The sequence below is a fragment of the Pogona vitticeps genome, chromosome 5 (assembly GCF_051106095.1).
Source record: "Pogona vitticeps strain Pit_001003342236 chromosome 5, PviZW2.1, whole genome shotgun sequence".
NCBI classification, from domain to species: Eukaryota; Metazoa; Chordata; class Lepidosauria; order Squamata; family Agamidae; genus Pogona; species Pogona vitticeps.
The window spans coordinates 144,580,205-144,589,526 of record NC_135787.1 but is presented as its reverse complement, the minus strand read 5'-3'; positions in this window follow the sequence as shown (position 1 = coordinate 144,589,526).

The window sequence follows — 9,322 nt, the reverse complement described above, 5'->3', positions numbered from 1 at the left end:
TTCCTAGTGTTACGATCACACGCAGCTACCAGAGTGCTGATTGCGATACTGATCACTCCCTGGTGTGTAGTAGAGTAAAACTGCGAACAAAGAAATTGTATCACATGAAAAAGGAAGGAAGACCACGTATTGACATCAACAAGACTCGCGATCAAAGAAAAGTGAAGGAATTTGCCCAAGCACTCAAGGAAACCCTTCCAGGTCCAGCTAATGTAAATGCACCTGAACGATGGGAACACTTCAAGAACACTGTCTACAACACCGCCTTGTCCACCTTCGGCAAGAAGACCAGAAAGATGGCTGACTGGTTCGAAGCCCATTCGGAGGAGTTAACGCCAGCCATTGAGGATAAGAGAAGAGCTCTAGCAGCATACAAAGCCTGTCCTAGCGAGTACAACCTGCAAGCTCTTCGAGCCGCTCGTAGCCAAGTCCAACAGGCTGTCAGGAGATGCTCCAATGACTATTAGCTTCAGCTCTGCTCTCAGATACAGATAGCAGCGGACACAGGTAACATCAAAGGAATGTATGATGGTATCAAGCAGGCCTTAGGTCCATTACAGAAGAAATCTGCTCCCTTGAAGTCTGCTACAGGTGTGATCATCCAGGACCGAGCACAGCAGATGGAACGCTGGGTGCAGCACTACTCCGAGCTATATTCCAGAAAGAATGTAGTAACCGAAGAAGCATTAAATAACATTGAGTGCCTGCCTGTCTTGGAAGAGCTGGACAGCGAACCAACCCTAGCAGAAATAAATGCGGCCTTGGATTCCCTCACCTCTGGCAAGGCACCTGGAAGGGACAACATCCCTGTTGAAGTGCTGAAATGCGGTAAGGAGATCATCATCACCGAACTGTATGAAATCTTTTGTCTCTGCTGGAGGGAAGGTGGAGTACCACAGGACATGAAGGATGCAAACATTGTCACATTGTACAAGAACAAAGGTGACAGGGGTGACTGCAATAACTACCGTGGTATCTCTCTTCTTAGCGTTGTAGGGAAGCTGCTTGCCCGTGTTGTGCTGAAGAGGCTCCAGGTGCTTGCAGACAGAGTCTATCCGGAATCACAGTGTGGATTTCGAGCAAATAGATCCACCACTGACATGGTATTCTCCCTCCGACAGTTGCAGGAGAAATGCAGGGAACAACAACAGCCACTCTTAGTGGCCTTCATAGACCTTACAAAAGCATTTGACTTGGTTAGCAGGGATGGCCTTTTGAAAATACTCCCCAAGATTGGATGTCCACCTCGTCTCCTTAACATCATCAGGTCCTTCCACGATGGAATGAAAGGCACTGTAGTTTTTGACGGCTCAACATCAGATCCCTTTGACATCCGAAGCGGAGTGAAACAGGGCTGTGTCCTCGCACCAACACTTTTTGGGATCTTTTTTGCTGTCATGCTGAAGCATGCCTTTGGAACTGCAACAGAAGGTGTCTATCTCCGGACTAGATCAGATGGAAAGCTCTTTAATCTCTCTAGATTGAGAGCGAAAACCAAAGTCCAACTGAAATGCATGCGGGACTTCCTCTTTGCAGACGATGCAGCCATTGTTGCCCACTCTGCTGAAGACCTCCAACAACTCATGAATCGTTTCAGCAAGGCCTGCCAAGACTTTGGACTAACAATCAGCCTGAAGAAAACACAAGTCATGGGCCAGGGTGTGGACTCACCTCCCTCTATTACCATCTCCACACAAGAATTGGAGGTTGTTCATGACTTTGTGTACCTTGGCTCAACCATCTCTGACACCCTCTCTCTAGATGTCGAGCTGGATAAACGCATTGGGAAAGCAGCCACCATGTTCTCTAGACTCACAAAGAGAATATGGCTCAATAAGAAACTGACAACACATACCAAGATCCAGGTCTATAGAGCCTGTGTCCTGAGCACACTCCTGTACTGCAGCGAGTCCTGGACCCTTTGTGCCCGGCAGGAGAGGAAGCTGAACACCTTCCATATGCGTTGCCTACGACGGATTTTTGGTATCACCTGGCAGGACAGAGTTCCAAATAGAGTAGTCCTAGAATGAGCTGGAATTTTCAGCATGCATACATTACTGAAACAGCGACGTCTACGCTGGCTTGGGCACGTTGTGAGAATGGCTGATGGTCGGATTCCAAAGGATCTCCTATATGGAGAATTAGTGCAGGGAAATCGCCCCAGAGGGAGACCACAGCTGCGATACAAGGATATCTGCAAGCGGGATCTGAAGGCCTTAGGAATAGACCTCAACAGATGGGAAACTCTGACATCTGATCGTTCAGCCTGGAGGCAGGCAGTACATCACGGCCTCTCCCAATTTGAAGAGACCCTTGTCCAGCAGGCTGAGGCAAAGAGGAAGTCACAAAGGAAGCAAAACCAGGGAGCTGGACAGGGGACAGATTGGATTTGTCTTCAGTGTGGAAGAGATTGTAACTCTCGAATTGGCCTCCTCAGCCACACTAGACGCTGTTCCAAGTACCCCATACAGAGCACGCTACCATAGTCTTTCGAGACTGAAGGATGCCTACAAGTATCTGTATGCCATGCTTCCAAACAAAAAGCTCTGCAAATAGATAATTAATTGATCAAATGGTGCACCTTTAATTTAAATGCATTTTCTTACAAAACCCTACAAGACTTCATATTTCATAAAATGGGCTGTAGCCATGGTGTTTGCTTATTATTTTAAAAAAGACATTGCAACGACAGAAATATCAGTGAAATTAGAGCAGGGTCAGGGAACCCTTTTTCCTTCTGAGGGCCACACACAGCAGTAGGCAGAGGGACTGCCAAAACATAAGGTATGTGAGATATGAAAGCATATATTTGGCAACACCACAATCACTTGGACACATGCTCTCACATATACACATCCATGCACACATCCATTTTTGCCTCACAACTTCTCTCTCACACACTCACAATCTTATTGCCCCCTCTCATTCAACTGTGTGGTACAGTGAGAAAGAGAATCTGTTCTTACATATTACCAAACCACCCTAAAGAATCTGACTTTGCCTGATCTGAGAAGCTGGTAAGACCTGGTTAGTACTTGAAGTGGGAAACTACCAGGGATCTCCACATGAGGCTTGGAAAAATCTTATCTCAGACTATGGAGAACTGCTGCCAGTCAGAGATGACAATACTGGGCTAGAAGAACCAACAATATGACTCAGGATATGGCAGCTTCCTGTGCCTCTCCCCCACCCTCACCCCCACCCCACCCCCACCCCTACATCTGAGTAGTAGCAAACTGGAACAGGCTTGTTGAAAGCTACAGCTTCGAGGCACTCCTGGTATCTTGAAATAGTGACTGCCACTAATGGAGGCTTCCCTCACACCTTGCCATCCTCAAGGTGTGGCACTTCAGAGGGGGTCTTTTACTGTGAGATCTGTCAGGTTGCAAATAGCCCAAAGGATCCGTCGCTACTTGTCTACATTTGGAACTGTGCTACTTTTTGATTGTTTGTAGGAATTCAAACTGTTTTTATTAGAGCAGAATAATTCCTACAATTATTAAGACTACTGTATTCAACTCTCTTTCGCATAATTTAGGTGGCAATCTGTGGTAGAAGGGGAGTGTTATGGACAAGGCCTCTGAAAATATTTTTTGTGTCTTACAAATGCACATAGTCTAACTGTGAAATGGAAAAGGTTTCCATTTCCTTTCTGTTATTCTCCTCTCAACTGGATGGAGCAAATGGCTACATATACCACTAACATCACTTAACAGTCCAAGACCTTATCATAACCTGTTATTTCTGGCAATTCTGGGTAATTTTACCATGGTGGTGAATAAATTCCACTTTTTTCTGTCTAAACAGGTTATAATTACATTATGAGACATCCTTGGATTAGGTAATGGAGCAGCATGCAGGGCTATGTGAATAGCACAGTTTAATAACCCAGGCCCCTGACCGAAGGAGTGATTGCATATTTACAGCTACAAATTCGGTATATACTTATTTAATGAACAGTAAGCAGCTGCTGTTTTGCTGCAACCCAAAAGCAAACATTAGCACAAGAAATGGAACATAAATTATGCTCTGTTCAATTTTACCTCTCCTCAGAGTAATTTGAAATTCAGCCAGCCACTACCTCCACTCTACTGAGACAAACAGAAGTGTAAATTTCACTGCTACTTGCTTGCTGAATAAAGGCCATAGATTCCTGATAGAAAGTGTAAAAATAAAGAGATGATAACTCCTATGTTTGTTCTGTAGCTACAGTTTACTATTTATAGTCATTTGTGCTCCTTTACATTTTGTACAGTGGGGTCTCTACTTAAGAATGTCCCTACTTAAGAACAATTCCACTTAAGAACAGCTCCATTTGCTAAATTTTGCTTCTACTTGAGAACAAAAATCCAGATAAGAACAGGAAAAAAAAACTTTCCTGCTCTTTTTTTAACCTTAGGTCATCTTAGGTTAAAAAAAAGTTCTCCCCCTAGTGGTAGAGTACGTATTAACCAGCTTTGCATTAGTTCCTATGGGAACTAATGCTTCAATGTACGAACGCACCTCTACATAAAAAAAACAGCCAGAACGGATTAATTGGTTTTCAGTCCATTGCTTCAAAATTAGCTTCGTCAGAAGTGCTTTTAACACTGTTCCCTGACCTAAGGGGGAAAAAAAAAGAAAAAATATCCCCCTCTAGTGACAGAAGGTGGAATAGCAGCTTCCCATTAGTTTCTATGGACGGAAAAGAGCAGATACGGATTAAATGGTTTTCAATGCATTCCTATGGGAAATGCAGATTCTACATAAGAACTTTTCCACTTGAGAACCACCTTCCAATACAGATTAAATTCTTAAGTAGAGACCCCACTGTAATTGATTGCCTGAACAATAAGTAGCAACAAGAAGATTGTTCTGAAGAAAAAGACCTGCCTCCTCCTCCAAAATTTAAGAAAGAGATTTTCATATAATGCCCTAGTGCCCTCTAGATGTGTTGCATCACAACTTCCACTCTCCCCAGCTACCAATACAGTGGTTGGGGGCTGATCGAATAACACATGGAAGACTGTATCAACATCAGTTATTTCTAGGAAGAACAGATAACAGGATTAAGTGAGAGAAAGGAAGTTGACAAGGGATGTATATAGACTCTACAAGGCATGCGATTTAATTCAGTTTGATTAACTGCCTACTTCTTCATGTGGTGACAGTCCTCTCTTGCTTAGGAGCAAACTCCACTGAACTCAGTAACTTTTCGGTAGAAAATTGGACTGCAGCTTTTCTTAGGATTGCACTAGAAGTATTCAGGTCTAAGTGGCCATATCCAGGAATAAGCCTCATTGAAAAAGCCTGTGGCATTACTGGACTAGGGCAGGGAAGCCCAGGCATAAACCCATTGCCCAGTGACAGCGAACCATTTTGGGCCTGAGTGCCCAAACAGGAAAAAAAACACAAAGCCCAGCAGGCAGCGTGCTGCAGTGGCGGAACTGGAAGTGGCGGTGGAAGGGGAAATCCCGGGCACAGAGGTGTCTGGAGACCCCACTCTGGATCTGCTGCCAGTGCCAGGTGCTCCAGATCCTGGCCCACGGCCTGTCAAAGTGCCAGCAGCACGGCTGCAAATGCCTCCTGAGGTTTGGGGGGGGTAGCGATCCGGCAACTTATGGCTTGCGTGCCCACAAAAAGGGATCTGCATGCCAGCTGCGGCATGGGTGCCATAGGTTGGCCATCGCTGCTATAGCCAATCAGGAAGCTGACTGGATGATTTTGTGTCAATCACTAACTCAGTGACTAACCTATTTTACAAGACTGAAGTAACATTGAACAGTGTGAGGGTAGGACACACAGTGGAATGGGCCTCTGAAGCAGGTTGTGATAAACAAAAACATGAAGGGTCCCGTCACCAATGTTCATTGTACTTCTTTATGACTTTCTGAGGGAGACTAATAGGGGCAAAATATCCTCGTTTGTCCTCCTTGACATATCAGCAGCCTTTGATGCCACTGACCGTGGTATCCTGGGGAGGCTCTCTGGGTTGGGAATAGGTCAGGTCTTGGCCTGGCTCCGGTCCTTCCTGGAGGACTGTCCTCAGAGAGTATAGCTTAGGGAGATGCTGTCTGCTCCGTAGACTCTCAACTGTGGAGTCCCACAGGGGACAATCATCTCCCCAATGCTATTTAACATATATATGTCTTACACATACATGTGTTAACCTATGTAAGCCGGCCCGAGTAGACGTAGTCTAGAGGGGCAGGATAAAAATCGAATAAATAAATAAATAAATCAGGAGTTTTGGCGCTTCATGTCACCAATATGCGGACAACACTCAGCTCTTCTCTCTCCTTCCACCCCTCTGCAGAGGATGCCATTCCATCCCTTGAGCGCTGCCTAGACACCGTGCTGAGATGGATGAGGGATAACAGATTGAGGTTGAACCCAGGCAAGATGGAAATCCTGTGGGTGGGTGCCCCTAGTGTTTATGGTCTAGGTGCTTACCTATTCTTGGGGGGGGGGGTACTCTTTCCGTGAAGGATTAGGTGCACAGCTTGGTCATACTCCTGGACCCAGCACTGTTAATGGAATCCTAGATAGCGTCTGTTGTCCATTCCACCTATTTCCATCTAAGGCAGATTGCCCAGTTGCGTCCCTACCTTGACACCGCTCACCACGTTGGTTCATGCACTGGTAGTCTTAAAATTAGCCTACTGCAATGCTTTCTACGTGGTGCTGCCCTTGGGACTATTACGGAGACTCCAATGGGTCAAGAACTCGGTGGCCAGATTGTTGAGTGCAGTAAGCAGACATCAACACATTCTCCCACCTTGCACTGGTTACTTGTTCACTTCCGTGCCAGGTTCAAGGTGTTGGTGTCAACCTTTAAGACCCTAAACGGTTTAGGACCTCAATATCTGGCAGAATGCTTCCTTCCGATCAGATCTATCCACCCTATAAGATCCTCCCAGGCCAGGCAGTTGAGAGTTCTGACCCCAAGGGAGGCCCGAAAAACGATGACCAATTGGGCCTTCTTGGTGGTCGCCCTGCAAATATGGAACAGTCTCCCACCAGAAATTCGCCTGGCCCCTTCATTGGGAATCTTTAAAATGTGGTTATTCAGACAGGCCTTCCCAGATATTAAAACATCCTGCTATGTGTTTTTAATAACTAACATCCAACCCACTCCCATGCTTTTATTTTACTTTATTGTGCTTTTATTATGTGGGTTCTTAGTGTAACTTGTTTAGTACCTTTTATATTTTGTTTGGTCATTTGATTATCCTTGTTGCTATGTTATTATTTTACCCTGTTTTGTAAACTGCCCAGAGTGGCCTTGGCAGCAAGATGGGCAGAAAAAAAATCAATCAATCAATCAATCAGTTTAATAAAACGTCGATATACGATTAAGTAAGATGCACCTGGGTACTGAAATCAACATGCTTGAGTCATTTGTGAAATATGTTCAGAGTTTCAAAACACGGAAAAAACAGTTAAGACTATCCTGCCTGATAGTGAGTATGAAAACTGTAATAAAAAGTACAAAACATTTTTATGAGGCCAGGACTGAAGATGGTGTTCTAGAAGGAAGCAGTAAGTTTCAAGGTCAAACTTCTAATGTAATTATCGACATACTTGTCAATTGTCTGCTTGAAAGAGGAGAACAATATTATTCAGTAAACAACAAGTTGGCTTTTTGAAAGACTTGGCTTTTGTATCAGTTCAACAATTAAGAAAACATACATTTTCTCTACAACAGACGTATCATGATGATTAGGGAAACACATTAACAGATGAAGTTGTTGCTTTCCAGAGTTTACTACAACGCTGCCTTTCCAGAATCATCATCAGAAAAGAGGACAAAGATTATCTAAATACAGTGGTGCTTCAACTTGCGAACATCACGACATATGACCATTTCGAGTTACAGTACAGCCAGCTCTGGCCCCAAAATTTTGCTTCTACTTGTGACTGGAGAGTTACAACCAGAAAAAGGCAGGGAGCTCAAACTGCTAACCATTGGTGTTGAAGAGGCTGCTTCTTTGTAGCTCTTTCGCCCCAGCAGTTAGAGAGTTTGCAGTCAAAGGAGGCTTTGGACTGCCTGGTAAGGTGCTGCTTTCTGCTTTTTAAAAACTGTTCTGGGTGGGTTTTGCAGTGTGGCATTGGGCTGGATGGTGGGATTATGTTTCTATGCTGTGATGGGTCTTGCAGGGTCTGTTTGCCCCCCCCCCAATTTCTGATAGGCCTTGCAGGGTTTGTTTTTGGTTCCCCCCCCATTTCCGATGGGTCTTGCAGGGTTTGTTTGCTTTTTGCTTTGTTTTTGCATTTTCAAAAGGTCTTCCGTGGTTTGTTTGCTTTCTGCTTTGCTTTTTTTGCATTTCTGAAGGGTCTTGCATGGTTTGTTTGCTTTTTGGTTTGCTTTTTTTTTTGCATTTCTGATGGGTCTTGCGCGGTTTGTTTGCTTTTTTTCTTTTTTCCTCCAGCCGGAATGGATTAATTGCATTTCTAATGGGTCTTGCATGGTTTGTTTGCTTTTTGCTTTGCTTTATTTGCATTTCTGAAGGGTCTTGCATGGTTTGTTTGCTTTTCTTTTCTCCCCCCCCTCCATTTGGCCAGAACAGATTAATTGCTTTTCTGACAGGTCTTGCAGTGGGTTTTTTTTTGGTGACTTTTTTCTTCTACCAGAACAGATTAATTGCATTTCAATGCATTTCTATGGGAAATGGTGCTTTGACTTACGACCATTTCAAGTTACGACCAGAGTTCTGGAACCAATTAAATTCATAAGTTATAGTGCATACTGTAGCAAATTCTTGTGAGAAACATTATCTCAGCCTACCCAAATGTTGATACAGTATAGCATTTCATCTCTACCTGACATTGCATCTCTGTAGCTGAAGAGAGCATTCCTGTTCAAAATTAAAGCTTATAAAACCAGTCCATGCAAGAACACCTCAACAGATTAACAATTACGTCAACTGAGAATGACATATTGAAGCAAACTGATTTTGAAGACATCATTAGTGAATTTGCAAAACAGAAAGCAAGAAAAAGAACATAAACATTGCTTTCTATTTGAAACCTCACAATATTGCCTTAACCTATTTGAAGTAAGAGCAGTCCTACCAAAAGGAATCCTCTGCACTTTGTGCAGTACACTTCTCTGCATGATTTATCCAGATTGCCTGGCCTTGGTATACTATCTTATCCCTGTTGGATCCCCAATCACATTTTGAGCAGCAAATTGACATATCCGAGGTGTTATTTTGGCACTGTAACATGAGGTAGCACTTTAACCCTTTGGCACCAAGCCTCTTCTTTGTATTGCAGGTTTTTCTTTGGATACACTTTTCGTTTTCTAGTATTGAAGATTACTTTAGCGGGTCAGTCTTAT